This window comes from Doryrhamphus excisus, chromosome 4, assembly GCF_030265055.1.
Source record: "Doryrhamphus excisus isolate RoL2022-K1 chromosome 4, RoL_Dexc_1.0, whole genome shotgun sequence".
Taxonomy (NCBI): Eukaryota; Metazoa; Chordata; class Actinopteri; order Syngnathiformes; family Syngnathidae; genus Doryrhamphus; species Doryrhamphus excisus.
In genome coordinates, this window is record NC_080469.1 from 878,125 (window position 1) to 899,424 (window position 21,300).

At 39.2% G+C, this 21,300-nt stretch overlaps 1 protein-coding gene across 5 annotated transcripts in view; it reads right to left on the minus strand.

The window, feature by feature from the left end:
- The window catches only part of tncb (tenascin Cb), a 104,973-nt gene extending 87,240 nt beyond the window's left edge, over positions 1–17,733 (minus strand). Inside the window, exon 1 of one of the 5 annotated variants that reach the window (XM_058069986.1) lies at positions 17,240–17,733. The gene's annotated coding sequence lies outside the window, so the exon portion shown is untranslated. Of the gene's footprint in view, positions 1–17,120 lie in introns of all 5 variants that reach the window. The other 4 variants (XM_058069984.1, XM_058069982.1, XM_058069983.1 and 1 more) reach the window with 4 other exon arrangements.
- Positions 17,734–21,300: the final 3,567 nt, after the last annotated feature.

The following is a 21,300-nucleotide window of genomic DNA, read 5'->3' on the forward strand; positions in this document are numbered from 1 at the left end:
CTTATGGATTTCAAAGTTCATGCAGACCACACAACGCCTCATTCACACGTGTCAGACGTGCGGTATTTGCACCAGCGACTTTGTATGTTACTCTAAAAGCTGGAGGCGTGTCATCGCTAGCGGCACACAAGGGTGCTTTCTCTCGGGTGATTGGCAATGCCATCTTTTTTTTCCCATCAGCGTATTCTATGTGTGGGAGATACAATCAGAGACCTTGGATTGAATAGCCGCGGACCGGTGCTCAATTCCGTCATACGAGCATCAGACGCGTACAAAGAGCTGAGTGTGCGCACGACGAGGTGAAGAAAAAAAAGTGTCAAGAAGGATGTTTATACAGTAGCTCCATGTCAAAGCAAACACAGACTCCGAGCAGATGGTGAAAGAACCTCACAATGTGGCTTTTCTGGAGATTTGTGTCATGTCGCAACGCTGGATGTCAAACTTTGCCTTGGATTTGGGTGATTAGATGCATTTAAGTCCTTACATAAGAGTTCTTACCCCGCAAAACTCTGCAAATATGCGCCGTACTTAGGAAGGAAGTACAGGCGTCCCATGCCGCTTCCTGCTTCAGATTTCACAGCTTCACTATATCATGGTTTTTCAAAAATATTCATTAATATATCCTGCTGTTTGGTGGTTGAATATGTGGACTATTATAGTCCAAAAATAAGCAGATTTTTTTCCCTTTCAAGCAAAAAATTTGATAAATGAAGTAAAATATAAATATAAGGCATTCAAAAGACACATTCAAATTGGTATTCTACACTGGCCACTAGGTGTCAGTAATGTCACTGTCATGGTGCTTGGTGCTTGTGCTTGTGAGACACACAAGCACCAGAATTGAAAGTCAGAGAAACAGGCTTTTATTGGAGGTTTGGTCATTGAATAATAATAATAATAATAGGTATGAATGTGAGTGTGAATGGTTGTTTGTCTATATGTGCCCTGTGATTGGCTGGCCACCAGTCTCGGGTGTACCCCGCCTTACGCCCGAAGACAGCTGGGATAGGCTCCAGCACCCCCCGCGACCCTCGTGAGGAAAAGCGGTAGAAAATGAATGAATGAATGAATAATAATAATAATAATAATAATAATAATAATAATAATAATAATAATAATAATAATAATAATAATAATAATAATAATAATAATAATAATAATAATAATAATAATAATAATAATAATACATTTTATTTGTATAGTGCTTTTCAAAGTACTCAAAGACGCATTACGGTCGAGAAAAAGAAATAAAAATAGAGTTGAGTAAAAAAAATGCATTAAAATACAATACATTGGTTACTACTACACCTCTAGTTTCAGTCTAGTACAGGGGTGGGCAAACTACGGCCCGGGGGCTACATGCGGCCCACCAAACGTTTGAATCCGGCCCGCCAGTTGCTTTTAAGTATTTCAACTTTTAACATACCAGCTGGCGACATGACTTTCAAGTCGGATGTCTTATTCAGTAAAAAAAAAAAAATTAATAAATCATAGTTTGATGTGGTCTGATGTTTAAAGTGCTCCTGAAAAAAAGGAAACAATAACATATAGCTGATAGTATGACAATTAAAATTAGACAAATAATTCAAGGCGTAAAATTATTAAAAATTATTATAAATTATTAAGAAATATTTAAGAAATATTAAAATTATTAAAATTATTAAAATTATTAAAATTATTAAAATTATTAAAATTATTAAAATTATTAAAATTATTAAAATTATTAAAATTATTAAAACTATGTGTGTTAAATATATGTTCTGGCCCCCCGCACAATTTTGTTAACTCAATGCGGCCCATGAGTCAAAAAGTTTGCCCACCCCTGGTCTAGTAGCATCCCATAGAAGGCCTTCACAATGCACACACTCACATAGCACAACAAGAGTTGTGCTACATGGATCAAAATATTAAGACCTGTTGAAAAATTGCAAGAATATACATTTTGCTGGGTCTTAAGGAGGTTCAGACTCCAACTCTATTTCCTCGGATTTTCAAAACCTGTTTTCATTTATCCCACCCACAGGCCACCTCCGGTGCTGTGATTGGTCACACTCCCAAGAGTTCTCAAAGACTTCTGGACTACTGCCGAACCTCGCTTGCTCGGTGAGCTTGTCATTTGCATGCATGCAGGTAAGACGCTCACTGTATGCACACGTTATGATGCTACACAGACAACCGCTTACTTACATAAAAAAAAAAACTTTCATATCAAGGCGGGGGCCTCAAACTAGTGTCCTGCGGGCCACATTTGGCCCGCGCGCCACATGTTTGAGACCACTGTTGTAAAACATACCTGAAGTGCAGGTATTTTTGCGTACATATGATGAATAATATTTTAAAAATTCATATACTCTGACTGGTTGATACCTTGAAGTTTTCATGAGCGTTTTATTGTTTCCAGAATTTATGAGCAGCCAGGCCAATTACTGCCTTTGTAAGTGATCCTGCCAGATGTGTGCGGAGTTATTACAAGAAAATAACCAGGAACAGATCCCGACTGGAAAAACCGTCCAGGTATCAGACCAGGTCTGTGTCGATGTGTGCAGTAACTTATGTTCACAAGTCCCACTGCAGGCACGGGGGGGCCGTGATGCAGATATTATATTACCTCACAGCGGCGTGAAACATGTGCTGCCCCCCCAGAGCAGAATTTTACCTCATTTTCCTCAGTTGAGGCGAGTTGAGACTTTGAGATCACTTCCTGTTTAGCCAATAGTTTGGGCCGGTTTATTTTGTAAATAAAAAAAACTGATCTAAATTGGGTATCAAACCCCGCAGTGTCAACGGAGCCTCTAAGGGTGGTCACAATAGAGTTGTTGTTGCCAGCATGGTGGCAAAATAGATCATTAGTGGCCACCCCTCTCGTGGAATGAGACAATATATGGGGGGGGGGGGGGTGTCAGGATGAAAGGTGATAGTGGTGTGTTTATAAAGTTTGACGTATATGGCTTCTTTCACACCAGCAGTCCCTCCTATCAAGAATTGGAACAAGAACTAGTCCTTCTTTTTCACATGCAAATGAAGCGCTGACAACAAGCCTATTGTGGCCACGGAACCCGGGAACACACCCACCACAGATTCATTCATTCATTCATTTTATAGCGCTTATTCTCACAAGAGTCGCAGGGGGTGCTGGAGCCTATCCCAGCTTTTGGAGTGGCCAATTAACCTAGCGTGTTTTTGGAATGTGGGAGGAAACCGGAGTACCCGGAGAAAACTCATGAATGCACAAGGAGAACATGCAAACTCCACACAGAGATGGCCGAGGGTGGGATTGAACTCTGAAAAACATGCTGAAAAAGCTTCATTTCTGCAAAAAAAAAAAATCATAAAATTTGCTTAACTATGAATTATTTTGACTATTAAGAGGCTGTGTTCAACCTCAAAACAATGACTTATGAATCATGTTGTTGATTTACTAAATTTAAAGCACAAAGTGTCCAAGGATTTGAATATAACACATTGGGAAGACACATTCAAAGACTTTGTGATACATGTAATATTCTACACTGACCACTAGGTGTCAGTAATGTTGTTGAGTGAGACACACAAGCACCAGATTCAATCACCGAAACAACCGTTTTGTTTTTTTGATGGGTTTGAATGAGCTCACAACAGGCACAATATTCCGAGTCTCAAACACTCGGCCCGCTGGAGCCTATCCCAGCTGTCTTTGGGCAAGAGGCGGGGTACACCCTGGACTGGTGGCCAGCCAATCACAGGACACATATAGACAAACAACCATTCACACTCACATTCATACCTATGGACAATTTGGAGTGGCCAATTAACCTAGCATGTTTTTGGAGGGGTCTCAAACACGCGGCGAGCGGGCCAAATGTGGCCCGCAGGACACTAGTTTGAGGCCCCCGCCTTGATATGAAAGTTTAATGTTAGTTTGATATGGATGCTGTATGGTATCATGTACCCAGAAAAAATGATTACGTTTGATTCATGTTCATGTTAAAGGTTAAATAACTGTTAATAGTTATCCTCCCTATCCGTGTGGAAGTGGTAAGTTTTGGGCTATTTAAGTTGAAAGGAAATAACTTGAAGGCTACCGTTTAGGTCGCTAGCTCTCTAGTTTGCGAGTTAGCATGTGTCTCAAGACCCTGCAGTTGCGCAATATGTTGTAAATAAAAAGAGTATAAATGTGACTATAGTCGTGTTTTGTCATGTCTACAGGGCTCTAATAATGCTTTGTTCATTTTAATATGAAAAAAATCATTTGTCTACCCACCAACTATATGTGCTTTCTTAACTTTTTATTATTTTATTATTATTATTTTATTTATTTATTTATTACTGATTGGTTAATTTTCTTTATTCTTGATTTGTTTATTTATTTTTCATCTTATTTTGTGTAGAAAAATAAAAAGTAAGATATTTGAGAACAGTGGAATGTTTTATCAGAGCTTTTCTTGTCGAAAATTGGAACCAAAGCGAAGTTTTTTAAAATTTTTTTGTTTTTAATAAATCCTTTTTTTTTTTTGTAAAACCTGATGCGGCCCAGTCTCACCCAGACCCTAGCTCCAGTGGCCCCCAAGTAAATTGAGTTTGAGACCCCTGCCTTAAAGCCTCATTTTTTCTTATTATGTCTAGTACATTGGGTAATATGACTGTAAAGGTGACTAAACCACTGGTCCACCATGCGATATGAACTGAAAAAATCTTCAACAGCCAAGAGGAATCCCTCCATTCCTCTTTTGCTTTTTCTGGATGTTTTTCTTCTTTGCGTTCTGTTCAAATAAAGTTACCAAAAACATCAGGATGATTCATGTCTTACTTAGCAAATAAGCAGAGGATCAAATACTTATCACCCCTGCTGGCTCTCCTTCAAGGTCAAAGCCTTTGACAGCTGCAGACTCGGTGAGCAACTAGCGTCCAAAATCCTAATCCTGTATTTGGATCCAACATGGATCAATATGACAGATTCTCACTTTGGCTGGACTTGTCACAAATACTGTATGATCTTCCCATTTCAAATATGGATGTTAATTATGGCCCAACTTAACACTGTTGTAAAAACACGTCTCCAATGGTAGACATATTTGTTACGTGTGCAGCTCGGCAGCTTGGAGGAGCTCTTTGAGAGGGAAGGCCGTCTGCATAATGCAGCCATTTGTTCTCTGGGAATGAGAAGGACTTGGCACCCATTTAGCTCTACTGGCAGACACTTTCTCCCAGGTTGAAGAAAAGGCTGCAAAAACTGATTTTAAACAGAGACCGCCACAAAGGTTAACCTTTTCAAAACCACCGGAAGCCGGCAAGAGGGGCAGCTGGATTACATCTGTGCTGCCATGGTAACTGCTAACCATGCAGGTATCAGGATGCACATGTTATATATCAAAATCAAAATCAAAATCAAAATCAAAATAAAAATAAAAATAAAAATAAAAATAAAAATAAAAATAAAAATAAAAATAAAAATAAAAATAAAAATAAAAATAAAAATAAAAATAAGAATAAGAATAAGAATAAGAATAAGAATAAGAATAAAAATAAAAATAAAAATAAAAATAAAAATAAAAATAAAAATAAAAATAAAAATAAAAATAAAAATAAAAATAAAAATAAAATACAAATACAAATACAAATACAAATACAAATACAAATAAAAATAAAAAAATAAATAAAAATAAAAATAAAATAAAAATAAAAATAAAAATAAAAATAAAAATAAAAATAAAAATAAAAATAAAAATAAAAATAAAAATAAAAATAAAAATAAAAATAAAAATAAAAATAAAAAAATAATTAATAAAAATAAAGCAGGGACTTGAGGTGAGAAGCACCGCTAATAACTCATGGCAAAACACTGTGACTTTGTTGTTTCGTCTAGAGACAGTACCACTGAGGAAAAGACAGGAAGCAGAACTGGAGGTAGCAGAGATGAGGATGTTGAGGTTCTCATTGGGAGTGACCAGGATGGATAGGATCAGTAAGGAGTACATCATTACATGTTAGAGGCCTTGGAGATAAAGTCCTTTAGGCCAGACTGAGATGGTTGGGACATGTCCAGAGGAGAGATAGTCAATATATTGGTAGAAGGATGTATGACAAATATAACAAAAGGAAAAGGTTATAATATTAGAAGAATAAAAATCAACATATTATGGGAATAAAGTCCTAATATTAAGAGAAGAAATTTTACAAAATGAAAGTTAAAAGATCTAAAAAAAAAAAACTTTAATTGTATAATGATAAAGTCAAAATATAAAGTCATATTCTAACAATTTAAAAAAGTGGAATTTTACAAGAATAATAAGAAAATAAGAAAAATATCATAATTTAATTGTTCATAATATTATAAGAAAAACACATAATTTCAGTAGCATATTGTTTTCCATTCCATTCCCATCTGCTTATCCGGTCCGGGTCGCGGGGGCAGCAGTCTCAGGAGGGAAGCCGAGACTTCCTGGTACCCGGTCCAGCTCCACTTTTGTTTTAAAAAAAAGTAAAACTAATAATAATAATAATATTTGGTAATAGCAGAAAGGATACAAATAAACATGGACATTAACAGGGTGAACAACAAAGACCAAAAACATATATCTTTTTTTCTTGAAATATACAGTACATTTAAGATGTAATAATGTACTTCTTTGGAAAAGTAACTACTGTTTAAAGTAATTTGTCACCTGTACTGTCAAACACAAAACACGAATGTAGCAAATGATTAGCATTTGAAAGCTAACATTTATCGCTTCAACTGCAAAAAGTATCTTCATTTACTTTTTTCATTCAATTTTATCCACTAGTAAATATGTGTACATTTAACCATCAAAGTATGTACTTTGAGTACTATGTACTCCATCCATTTTCCAGCAGGTTTCTGGTTAACAAAGTTGAAGAAAACATCCCCACAAAGCTGAGGGACTGAGTGGGCACCTTTTTGGATCAAGATCTGATCTTGTGCAGGTTTTTGCACTTTTGGGGAACGCCATCCAAAAAAAAGCATGTCAAGGTTTTCAAGTTTTTTGGAGATGAATTCCTCTTTTCCACTGCAGACAGAAAGCAAGCGACTGCAGCCAGTTCAAGTCTTGTTCCCGAGACCTGATCAAGGAAATCGTTAAGCAGGCTTCTAACTAGGTCACTTAACCAAGTGAAGCGGGGGCTGGCAAGCACCCCGCCCCAGCCATGCCACGGCTCTTCACCACAGGAGAGCTTGTTAGGAGATGCCACAGAAACACATGAAGGGAAACAGGATGCTGCAAAGCAAAGGACTAATTCCCAACATGTGTGCAGTACATGACCTAAAAGTGACTTCGGTAGTGAAACCGTTCTCAGCGACACCACGTTGTTGTTTATGTTAAATATGACAGGAACAAACGTCCTCGTTGATGAGCAAAAAAACGGAACACCGACAATCTGATAACCGAGACGATATTTAGACATAAACCAAATAACCCATTAACTGGGGCGTACACGAACTAAGATTAATATATAGCATGTGTATGTTAATACAAGTATTGCATGTCAGTTACCATAGCAACACAATGTGTCCAGACTTCAGGGCCAGCCTCTAAAAATAGAATTTCTCCTGTAAATTATCAAACGTAAACACAAAATGATTGAATAGATGATGATTCTGAATGAAGTGAAGGACAAAACTAACACTTGTGTCATCATATTGTCTCATGTCCATGTGGTCTTTGGTTCTCTGGCGGGTCTGCAATGTGATTCCATGGTGGCTGCTTAGATCTTAGGAAGCGGTTAAACTGAGAGTCAAAAGGGCACTTTCCAGTAACCCCCGGGTCTGCCAACAAAAACTCGTGTAAAAGTCATTTGGAAGATTTTTCCGCATATCCCGGAAGGGACTACCACTAATCATAGAAGCAGATAGAACTCAAAGCATATGAAAGGAATTGGACCACTCGCTTTGACTCCAGACCTTTTCCAGCAAGGGTTGCATCGCTGCATCATATCAAAGGATGTAAATCAGGGGTCTCAAAGTCAATTTACTTGGGGGCCACTGGAGCTCGGGTCTGGGTGAGACTGGGCCGCATCAGGTTTTCCAAAAAAAAAAAAACGCATTTATTAAAAACTAAAAAAATTAAAAAAATGTTCGCTTTGGTTCCAATTTTCTACAATAAAAGCTCTGATAAAACATTCCACTGTTCTCAAATATCTTAATTTTTATTTTTCTGCACAAAATAAGATGAAAAATAAATAAACAAGTCAAAAATAAAGAAAATCAATCAATCAGTAATAAATAAATAAATATAATAATAATAATAATAAACATAATAATTTTTTCTGGGTACATGATACCATACAGCATCCATATCAAACTTGCACGGGCCGTACTAACATTAAACTTTCATATCAAGGCGGGGGCCTCAAACTAGTGCCCTGCGGGCCACATTTGGCCCGCTCGCCGCATGTTTGAGACCCCTCCAAAAAACATGCTCGGTTAATTGGCCACTCCAAATTGTCCATAGGTATGAATGTGAGTGTGAATGGTTGTTTGTCAATATGTGTCCTGTGATTGGCTGGCCACCAGTCCAGGGTGGACCCCGCCTCTCGCCCCAAGGCAGCTGGGATAGGCTCCAGCACCCCCGCGACCCTCGTGAGGATAAGCGGTAGAAAATGAATGAATTAATATTAGAATGTCCTGTGGACCAATAAATAGGCACTCCTGCTTTAAGCCATAAAAACAACACTTTCAAGATGTTCTAATGTGTACTATATGTGTACTATATATATATGTGTGTACTATACAGGTTTATGCCCGACTTGATCTCATGAATTAGCAATTGATGTGAAATGAGCCCCTAATTTATATGGTTTGTGTCACTGATAATGCTCAGCTTTTGGGCGTTGTTTTGTCCTACTGTGTTCGGTGGTCAGCAAACGCACCATAGTGCAGCGTTGCATGGGTTGAGCTATTTATGGCTTTTCCGACGCTTTCTTGAGTCTCATCCAACATTTCCCCAAGTTGATGCTGGGCCTGAATGCATAAAGGTGAGGTTTGGGTTCCGTTGTGGGACCTGTGCGGTTGTTTTGTCACCCATTTCGCTAAACGACTCTCCTTTGTTCGTTGGTGCTAGCATTAGCATTCAAGCTAACGGTACGACCAACTGTTGTTCTAATAAGCCTCATATTTACTGAATTTACATGTTGATTTCTGTATGTAATGAGCCATTGGCTCATCATTATGTTTATGTAATATGAGTTACATTACTTTACTTATCATTTATTTGTGTATTGTATGTATGTTGTTACAGTACCACAGCATATAGCTTTAATAAATCCACCAAACAGAGGACAGCCTGCTGTGTTCTTTGACTTGAACACACCTTTATATTTATTACTTATTACCAATATTAATCCATTTATCAATTGTGGTGTTATAATAATTTGGACATAAGAGTACATTTAGAATGACCAGTGGAACATGCTGGATGTGTAACATCTCTGATGTGATTTATTAGATACAATAAACATCACAAATGTATTCTCTGTGCTCTACGCACCATCATCGGTAATAAATATATTAGTTATTAGAAGTTGACATAAAAGCTGTACAATAGTTTCCCCCGAATGATGAACGGCATATTGAACATGTGAAAAACCATCTGAGCTGTCGTAAACTTCACTTCAGCAGGAGCCTGACGGCGATCAAAGCGCAGCTTAGAAGTTGTGCCGTCTCCTCTGAGGACGTCAGCTAATGCGCTTGATCCAACAGTACCTCCCCCAAGGCAACCCACCCCTGAAACTGGAGCACGGCCCGGAAGGCATGCAAAGGTAACATGTCAATGGAAACGGCTCCTCTGCAGCCGAACGGCCACGGTTTCCTCGGGCCTGAAGCCATCTCGCCAGCTTTGTTGTGCTCGTTATCTTGTGCAGCAGATAATCCTGCGTTTGCCGCGTGGATCGCAGCTGCTTCGCTACAAATCTACCAGCAGCTCAGCGTGCATGATAAACTCATTACATATTCAAAGGGGAACTAAATCTCCTGCATATCTCCTTGCTGGAGGGGTGTGTGTGTGTGTGTGTGTGTGTGTGTATGTGTGTGTGTGTGTGTGTGTGTGCGCGCGTGCTTTGGCCTACTCCATTTTCAAACTAGCGACTATAATATTTTCATTCCATGCAAATATCACTAGCATCGATACCATGCGTAGCATCCATATGAGCTAAGACCCGTTTAAGGTTTGTTTTTCATGTTGCTGCATTGTTCATATTGTTATATTGTATTGTATGATATTGTTATCAGTTTGTATACATATGGCGCCACTGACTATATCACTATATTATCACCATATTCACGTGTTCAGAGACCTCTAGGCTCTTCTCAACGAGCAGCAGGTCCTGCTGTGGGCCCCTCCCACATCGACAGAATTCACAGGCAGCTCTGTGTAATTTATTTGTTTATTACAATAATTAGAAATTATAAGTAATTAAATAATTAATTAATTAAAAATTATAATTTTTTTTACAAAATAAAGTATTCACTATAAATTATTAGTTCACTTATTTTCATACATAAATTAACTAATTGTTTAATTCATATAATTCATTCATACCGCTTATCCTCACGAGGGTCACCGAGGTGCTGGAGCTTATCCCAGCTGTCTTCGGGCGAGCCAGCCAATCACAGGGCACATATAGACAAACAACCATTCACACTCACATTCATACCTATGGACAATTTGGAGTGGCTAATTAACCTAGCATGTTTTTGGAATGGGGGGGTGGAAACCGGAGTACCTAGACAAGAGTGAGAGAGACACTATGCTCATGACACCTTTGTTAACAGTGCAGACTTTTATTGTTGTAGTTTCCTGTTTATGTTGTAGTTTCCTGTTTTAGGCTGGCTGAGGGCGGAGCAACGAGGCAGGTGGACACAACTGTCACAATCCACTGATTCTTAAAGGAAAACTGCATTTTGGGGGGGAATTTTAATTATGTGAGTCATGAATACATCGCCGTTCACTTTTTTCTGTGTGTTTTAAAGATATGAAAAGAGATAAAAAGCGATAAGATAACGATGGAGACATTTTCAGATGACGTTATAGGAAGAATGAGCATGTCTAATACATGCACTTGTTTTAATCTGTTTTAATATGTTTAAAAATAAAATTTGACACATGAAGATTGTGGATGATGGGCAAATTCCCCCAAAAAGGGCAGTTTTCCTTGAAGGTTATTCCTCATGTAGTTTCTATTCTGTAGCATTGTATTCCTTGTTCCCTTCTAGCTTCTAGCTTCCGTGATCAGTCAGCAAGCTTTTAAGACATTATTTGTGTTTTCCGAGGAACTCAATTAGCAAAAATGGCAAAATCCTGCACGATCTGGGATGATCTGACTTTGGGGATGAGCACTAATCTCAACATTTGTCAACTAAGTCAACGAAAAATTCTTAGTATATCTGTAGGCTGACTAAAATAAAATACAGGGTCAATGTAAATAAAACGTATGGAATATGCATATATATATATATATATAAATATTATAAACGTGTTAAACCAAATGTGATCAATCTCAATCATTTGTTTATTGTAGCATATGCTATGGATGGTCACCGTGTATATACTATATTTCATCCATACCCAAACAACAAGGCTAGTACAGTTATATATTTAGTATAGTAGTATACGTAGTATATTTGTCATACAAGTGGTCCGGTTGCTAATGCGCTTGTTTGCATGTGTGGCTCAGTCAGGGTCTTCACCTCCATGCTCCCCCTAATCCTGTCCCCAGACAGACTGATGCCAGATCAGCTGCCTTCAGCCTGGGGGGGGTACCCCTGTCTCCACAAATACTGTAATACTACTGCAATACTGCTTTTAATCATGCATCAGTCCAACAACTCACAGCCCTAAAAAGTACAATACAGGTACAGGTACAGGTATTAAGGTTATTATACATATCCCCATATGGGGGCTAGATGAAGTAAAATATATACCAGGTGTCAGTAATGAGACACACAAGCACCAGACTTGATCGCCAGAAAAGCAGGCTTTTATTGCAGGTTTGAATGATTTTCCCAACAGACACAATAATCCCGAGCACGGGCTGCTGTTGCAGGCACGCCAAGCGAAAACGGAACTCTCCACCCCTGACCCCTGACCTCACTTATGGCGGCAAACATACGAGCATGAGTCTTGTTTATATCTTCTTATTATGATCTACTATCTTATTATTCTTATTATACTATACTCTATTATCTTATTATGTCTACTATAATGGCCAATAGGGGTGCAAACTGTACAATAGGGGTGTTATTTAATGTCAAGAGGTCTCTAATAATGTTAACGTGGTGGCTTGGCTGGCGGGGTTGCTGCTGTGCTACGGCAATGTCCTGGGGTTCTTCTGGGGTGTCCGATGTTCCCACTTTTCTTTTGTTGTTTTGTCTTATGTAAGATTTCGTGATTACATGTGTGGGAAAAAAATCACTTACTGAATTGGTAACTGTTCCGGCGTGGAGAAGGGGTAGGATTTCATAAGCTTTGCTTCTTCCTGCTCCTTTTCAGTCATGTGTAGTGATGAGGTGTTGTGTACGTATGTGTCACGATGTGGGCGTTACCCTCCTGTGACAGCTCCTTTAGTTTCCTTCTTTGCCTCTGTTCCGGTTTCCATGCCCTTATTTTGGTAACTACTTCCTTTCTTGTTCCCTTCCATTTTTTCTCGGACTCATTTTTACACACCTGTCTCTAATTTCACACTCCCGATTTAGTTCAGGTGTGTGCTCTTTCGTTTGTGGCTTCATTGTCTTTGGTTTGGATTGTTTGGTAGTTGTTGTCTGTTTACCTGCTGCTGCCATTACTTCTTTAAAAAATACCTTTATCCGCACTTTTGGTCCTGCTCTCTGCATCATGGGGTCGCATCGCAAAGCCCGCAAGCACCAACGTGACAGTATGTATGTATGTGTGTATACATATATATGTATATATAGTATATGTATGAATGGATGTGTATATATATGTAAGTATATAAATATTGTAAATGTAAAATGTATATGTGAGATACATTAATGTGACATACAGTAAACCTGGGATATATCGGATTCAATTGTTCCCACTGGTTTTGTCCGATATAAGCGAAATCCGTTATATGCGTATACCGGAAAATGTCCGTTTTACGCATATATGGGATTTATATCCGGTATATGCGTAAATGGGATTTTATCCGTTATAAAAAGGCACTTCCTTGACTATGTTTCCAATGTACCTGGACGCGCAGGCAACGCTGCAAACGCTGCAAATGACGTCGTATAGCGGCCTGTCACCATTCGGCGAATCGGAGCGCCACGATGCGGCCATCCGATATATGCCAGGGAAATTTCATGGAAATGCATTGGAACGGGACTGGAGATTTTGTCCGAAATAGGCGAAATCCGTTATAAAAAATCCGATATATGCAATGAATTTTTATTGGAAATGCATTACAGAAAAATCGCTTCTTTTTTATCTGTCCGTTGTGAGCGAATTTTCGATATATCCGAGTCCGATATATCCGAGGTTTACTGTAGTATGCATGTCTGAAATAAATTAAGAAGAAAAAAACATATCCAGAAGGTCGTATACTACAAAAATATTCAATTTATGAATAAGGAATCCTACTTGAGAGAAATTGTCTTATTGCAGTGAAATCAGGAACCAATTAACAGTGATAAATGAGGGATGACGGTATAGTAAAGATCCTCTGATTAGGGGTTTGCTTATTCTTTGTCACGTGGATTGCTTGTTCTTTCCTACTTTATGTATTTTATATGTATTTTACAGCCGTGTATTGTGTATTGTGCTATTCTTCTTCTCTCTGTGGTGTCTTTCTGCCGCTAGTTTTTGACTGTCTAGACATATTTTCTTACAAACAAAGAACTCTATAACGGAGGCAAATATAATCTACCTGGCTACACATGTTCCATTTCACCTCTTGACATTTGGTATTTGCAGGTGCTGAATGCAAACAGGGAGTGTGTTGCTTCACCAAACAAAGATTGTGTGATCAGAATAAAATGAGACAATGTTGCGAGCTGCACACTATGTGCTTCCATTTTTCTTTCTTTTTTGGTTTGTTTTCTTTTTTTTTTGCACTCTACGTGAGCTATTCATTCAATTAATGAGTCCGTTCCAGAAGGTTTGACTCTAACCAAGACATACTAGAACCTAATAGTTTAATAAGAATTCATGGAAATCCAACAAATCCAGTCCAGAAAGCCAAAAACTAGTCAAAATGGTGCCAAAATTTGGATGGAGGTAAGAAACACCGAAGTGCTCTCGATGTTGATTTCACTTCTCCTCATCGATGAAGGTTAAAAGTAATCTTACACGTTCATTTCTCCAATCATTTCACATTTATATGCATTTAGAATCATTTTATGTGTCTAAACTAATTGTAACAATATAAGAACGTCTTTTGTGTTAAGATTTTTGAGACTTGTAGCATAACTGTCTTAGTTAGCAAAAAACTACAATAACTGCTGAAGACATCATCACTTCTGCTTCCTGTTTCCACGTATTAGCAAGCTGCTAACGAGGTAGTTTTGGGATACAAATACACTAATTCCTACGAAGGATGTCCGATAATTATCGATACTGATAATTATCAGCATAAAAATATTGGTTTAAGCAAAAAAAAAAGCCAATATGGAACATTGTTACTAATAACACAGTTGTACTCATGCAGTGTATTAATAACATGACAAGACATGAGCCATATTGGAGCAGAAAATATTCACTGTATTTTGGACAATTTTGCCTGTCTATGCAAAAATATGGGAAAAATATATGAGTGATTCTTAACTTGGGGGGGGCATGGGTCTTTGCCGGGGCCAAAAAAAAAAAAAAAAAGTAGACTACCACTCGATAATCCATGAATCTGACATCGCCACGAGTTACGTGAGCCAGAGGGGACAAACATTAAAAAAGGATAAATTGCAGAAAAATGTCTGCAATTTGGGTCACGGCTTGTCATGAGAACCAGTTGACAACCAAAGTTCTAATATGACAGCAAAAACCAGAGTCCAGTCCTGCATAAAACATTGCAGCCACATTCTATGCATTTTTCCTTGCACTCGTTCCTGGACAATATTGGATATGTTCATAAAATCTAAAGTCATAAAGTGTCAAGTTTTCATACAAAATCTTCTGCAAGAGTTTCTAAATAGGTCAAAGCACAAATGCTTTTTCATTCATAATACGCACAAGCTTCCCGCCCCCCTTTTGTACCGTCATCAGCATGGCTTCCCCCAATCCTGCCCCCTCCACCCCCCCACACTGCCCATCATGTCATTGTCTTATCATATCTAAGCTCTGGGGAGAGGGGATCAATGTCTTAGTGAGTGAGATATTCCAAATAAAATAGTTGATCTGTTTAAAGTCCACAGAGGCTTGGAGGAAACTACAAAGTGTTTTATTAATACGCTGGGGTCAACGGAAGGCAAACTCCGTGTCGGAATCAATGGCCGTGATTGGATTTGGAGGGAAAGTGGGTTGATGAGTAAACATGACGGCATCAATATTGCATGAGGAGGAGCTTCCAACCATTTTTCTTTAATGTCTGGAAAGGATCTGGGTCGAATCCTCTTAATACTATTTCTTTTTTTCAAGGACAAAGCTAAAGAATTTGGTGAACTAGAAAGTGTACCCGACATTTCTTCTTCCATTTTAACCCAACATTGTTATCACATGACCATTTGTTAGGGCGACACATCCTGGTGTGGTTGCACGTGTGTTGTTATGGTAACTGCTAGATGAATACCGTAGATTTCCAAGCTACAAAAGTACCCTAAAGTACCCCTCCTGCTAGCTTGCTTGCCTGCTAGCTTGCTACCTTCCTACGTTGCTACCACTTTTTTCTTGAATTCAATACCTTTATATTCTGAGTTTGGTTGCACGGCGGTCGAGTGGTTAGCGCCCAGACCTCACAGCTAATTTAATTCCACCCTCGGCCATCTCTGTGTGGAGTTTGCATGTTCTCCTCGTACATGCGTGGGTTTTCTCCGGGTACTCCGGTTTCCTCCCACATTCCAAAAACATGCTAGGTTAATTAGCCACTCCAAATTGTCCGTAGGTATGGATGTGAGTGTGAATGGTTGTTTGTCTGTATGTGCCCTGTGTTTGGCTGGCCACCAGTCCAGGGTGTACAAGACAGCTGGGATAGGCTCCAGCACCCCCAGCAACCCTCGTGATGATAAGCGGTAGAAAATGAATGAATGAATATTCTGAGTTCTGCCAATTTCAACGTTTTACAACAGCCATGCACCACAAAGCACTTGAACGCCTCATCGGGACAGGGTGCACCGTGTCATATTTGGAGTGGGTTTTAGGAACAAATAAATTCCAGACACACACACATATATATATATTTAAAGATAATTAAAGGATTCCTGGATCAGAATCTGTCGAAAGTGTCCCAACTCCAACAGAACCACCATACATTTCTCACCAATGCGTGGATGCTTTGTTTTGCCACTCCATTTTGCAGCAAATGGACTAGTTCTAGTGTTTGGCCATCATTTTTTGTCAAAAAAATGAACCCAACGAAACTATGGTACATTCCACAACTGCTGAACATCATCAGTGAAGCATGAAGACATCAACATGTCAGAACTGTGTATGCATGTATGCTGTACATTTGACCTGCATTATCACTTATTACATAGCAATGATTGCTGACTTAGCATGAACAAGATTTGTTTTTTCGCAAAGAAAATTGGTTTGTAAACATCTGTAAATATGTCTGCTCACAAATGCTGAATCACGTAATCAGAAGAACGGCAGTGTCAAGGGAAAATCCGATGCTGGCTTTCAAAATAGCTAAGATACTGAACAGGTTCGTAAAGAATAATGAGGTACAATTAACTAAAATGTGCATGCACATAAACAAACCAATACTATCTGAACAAACGGCCCTGCGAGACTATTTGCTATTTGCCAGAGGCTACTTGAATCAGGTGATAAGCATGTGGAGGACTTGTTGGGAGAAAGGGGAACTGGAGCAGATAATCATAGCAGGTCAGTGTATCCTAGCAGATATAACAAAGTGCTTAATTACAACTAGTATTAGTCCAATCAAATGAAAGAATGGACATAAAACGAGCGAGCGGCACGTGTCATGAATAATTTGAACTCATCTAACAAACGTAACATATTGGTGAAGCCAAAACTCACCGAACAAGCATCTTCATCTTCACGTCTCCAATAACCGGCAATCTTTACTTTCATAACAACAACAACAACTCAGAAGGCAACAGCTTCTCCCCCAAAATGAAGCAAAAAGCGAAGTGTACCTTGTTAACGAGGAGCCCTCCAGGAGCATTGTCAGCACTGGAGCTGCAGGGCGCTTGTGTTTTCCCCGGAGAACTGCAGCAGATGTCAGCGGAGACACCTGCTCTGGCTCAGCCTCCTTCCACGTCGCCCGCCTGGTCAGGGTGTCGGGGGTCGCCGCCCTGCCCCAAATAACACCCGTCCCTCAGCCCCCTCTCATGCTATTGTCTTAAGCACCCCCGCAGATTTATGCACTGGTTTGGACGTTTCCTTCCATTTGTTCCTTACATCTGTTGCATGACCGCAACAACGTGGGATAAAGGAGGAGGAAGCGGAGGAGCGTCAGTTTGTAAGAAAATAAATGACTATAACAGCTTTGATGAAAAAAGAAACAAAATTAGTGATAAGCATGAAAAAAATAAGGAGCTTACAGCCGCTTCCATCCATGCTGGATGGGGGTGTACGCGTGTGGCGGTGGTGGCCGGCCATCTGTTGGGGATGTTTGACGGTGGGCCTGTGTGATTGATTGACAGCTGGCCAATCCAATGTGTTGTAAAAGTAAGTGAAGCACAGAGCGAGGATCCTCAGCGACGAAGGACATCATCATCATCATCATGGCCAAATGTTGTGTAACTTGCTCGTCTTGCCGCTTTAATCAGACCCGAGGAGCGCTGACCTACATTTGTCCTCATCTGAATGACAGATGTCCCCCGTGTCTTTGAGTAGTACTACGAGTCTTTAACGATTACCGCCGCACGCAATGCGGCTCAAGTCGTCACAGTTCCGCAGCAGGAACCAAACTATGAAAGGATGCGTTCCATTAAGCTCGGCAATGACAACCCTGCACGAATGCTGCCGGGCCACACGAGACCGGTGCAGGCTTTCACGCATTGCGACTGTTGCTTAATATATGAGCGTATATTTACAATCCTTGATATTCAAGACGATCAAAAATTACAAGAACTTACATTTTGGACTTTAAGGAGCTTCCAAGTGGAGCTTCGAAATGTCAGGTATTTACTACCATCATGGCAATGAAGAAGGTAAAGAAGCTTGTCTAGTCAGGATGGAACAGGTGGAGAAAAGTGTCAGGTGTGATAGAAGAGTTTCAGCTAAAAAAAAAAAGGAAAGGTATACAAAACTGTGGTTGTTTGGTCTAGAACAGGGGTCTCAAACTCAATTTACCTGGGGGCCACTGGAGCTAGGGTCTGGGCAAGGCTGGGTCGCATCAGGTTTTCCAAAAAAAACAAAAAACGCATTTATTAAAAACAGAAAAATATACAAACTTTTTCAGTGCTTTGGTTCCGATTTTCTACTAGAAAAGCTCTGATAAAACATTCCACTGTTCTCAAATATTTTATTTTTCTGCACAAAATAAGATGAAAAATAAATATATCAAGAATAAAGAAAATCAATCAATCAGTAATAAATAAATATAATAATAATAATAAAAGGGCAAATAATAAAAACTTAAGTAACCACATATAGTTGGTGGGTAGACAAATGATTTTTTTCAGATTAAAATGAACAAAGCATTATTAGAGCCCTGTAGACATGACAAAACACGACTATAGTCACATTTATACTCTTTTTATTTACAAAATATTGCGCAACTGCAGGGTCTTGAGACACATGCTAACTCGCAAACTAGAGAGCTAGCGACCTAAACGGTAGCCTTCAAGTTATTTCCTTTCAACTTAAATAGCCAAAAACTTACCACTTCCACACGGATAGGGAGGATAACTATTAACAGTTATTTAACCTTTAACATGAACATGAATCAAACGTAATAATTTTTTCTGGGTACATGATACCATACAGCATCCATATCAAACTTGCGCGGGCCGCACTAACATTAAACTTTCATATCAAGGCGGGGGCCTCAAACTAGTGTCCTGTGGGCCACATTTGGCCCGCGGGCCGCGTGTTTGAGACCCCTGGTCTAGAGACAGTACCACTGAGGAAAAGACAGGAAGCAGAACTGGAGGTAGCAGAGATGCGGATGCTGAGGTTCTCATTGGGCGTGACCAGGATGGATAGGATCAGTAAGGAGTACATCATTACATGTTAGAGACCTTGGAGATAAAGTCCTTTAGGCCAGACTGAGATGGTTGGGACATGTCCAGAGGAGAGATATTGAATATATTGGTAGAAGGATGCTGCCAGGTAGGAGTCGTAGAGGAAGACCAAAGAGGAGCTTTATGGATGTAGTGAAGGAGGACATGAGGGTAGACAGATATGGAAGACAGGGTTGGATGGAGGAGATTGATTTGCTGTGGTGACCCCTGAAGGGAAAAGCCCAAAGAGAAAGAAGAATGTCTTCATCTCTTGATTTCTGCCGTGAAGGCAAAGTAGTGACTCCATTTTTAGGTATGTTATATATATTATATGTTTCATGTTTCTTACTTTTACCTCGCACATAATCACATTGCATGATTCCCTTTTTCATGGAATTTATGTGTCAAGTGTCATTTCCAGTTTAAAGCAAGACAAGTGACAACTACGTTTGGATATTATTACATTTTTTGGAAGAATGGTGCTTTGATGTGGTTTTTTTGTGACCGTCAGTGGATAGTAGTTAACCCTGCAGCCATCTTTTTTTTTTTTTTTTTTTAACATGACGAATGAGTAAAGTGCTTCATTCATCTTCTCAATGCAACAGAGATCTGGCTAATCTGCAGGCGTCTGAGGGAAGGTGATCCCATCTATCACATTACACACCTGTGCTGCTGTTCTTTGCCAGCATGGCAAGGTCAGCTTTCACTCACACGTGCGCCCACACACATGGACACGTACACACTTAACTACAAGTCACTGGTGGGGGGGGGGGTACAGTGGCTTGGTCGCTTGTCCTGCCCATGGAATCCATCGTTTATCACGGTCAACCGCTTCCATGCCCAACTGTGATAAGTGTTTGAGCAACTTGTTTACCACCTTCTAAATACCGTTTTCAACATTATCAGAGACCTCTAGACATGAAATAACACCCCTATAGTCACCTTTACACACTCATTACACAATGGTAGTCATAAAATAACAAAAATGGGACATGTTTGGGTGTTGCTGTAAATGTGTTTAGCTGCGAGGAGAGTTGAGTGAGGGTTGCGGACAGGAAGTGATGTCGGGGGTTCAGAATTCAGTTTCAGCTTGTCGTGGGTTACAACTGCAACGGTAACCCGTATTTGGGATTATTGTGCCTGTGCTCTTTCAAACCTGCAATAAAACATCAAAAACATTACTGACATCTAGTGACCGGTGTAGAATACTACATACTACATACGTATATGCGCGTTCTCAATGGCTTATATTTGTATTTTAATCATGTTTGCTTAAATATACATATTTTTTCACTAATACCAGGTCGCACTTGCACTTTTTACTCACTTTTGGTTTGAACTGTTCAGCAGTGACGTCTGTCCTTAAGGTTTAAGATGGTATCCTTATATCTAAGCCACCTAGACGTGTTATTACTGACATGGATGTCAGTAATGTACACTTTTTAAATGTATCAATGTATTCCTTAACAGTATTTCGTATTGTATTACTATAGTCTATGTTCTTCATGCCTCCTGTGTATGGAGTGTGTGACTAAGGAGTACATTTAGGTTCAATTTGGGTATACCTGTAGATTTGACTTCAACTACTAATGTAGGTCTGCAACTAATAATGATTACTTTCAATTAATCTGAAGTTGATTATTTGGATTAATCAAATGTTGGTCTATTATTTACAAGTCATGTACAAGTGAAATACAAGTGAGTGAAGTGAATACTAGGCAGGAGCGACAACACACAAAAAATGTAAACATTACCTTACATTACATTAAACAGCATGTCAACCATATAGTGAAAATATATCCTCCCATTCCGTGTGGAAGTGGTAAGTTTTTGGCTTCTTAATTTTAGATTTTTAGATTTGGAATAGCATGGCTGGCTTAGACGAGTGGGTCTCCTGCGGAATGTTCCACACCTGTTTAAATATATGACATCCATACAATGACATGTTCTCCTGGTTAGGTGGGCATGTTATGCAAGAGGTTCTGCTGCTGGCTTTATGAGCCTCTTGAGTATTCAGGGAAGATTGA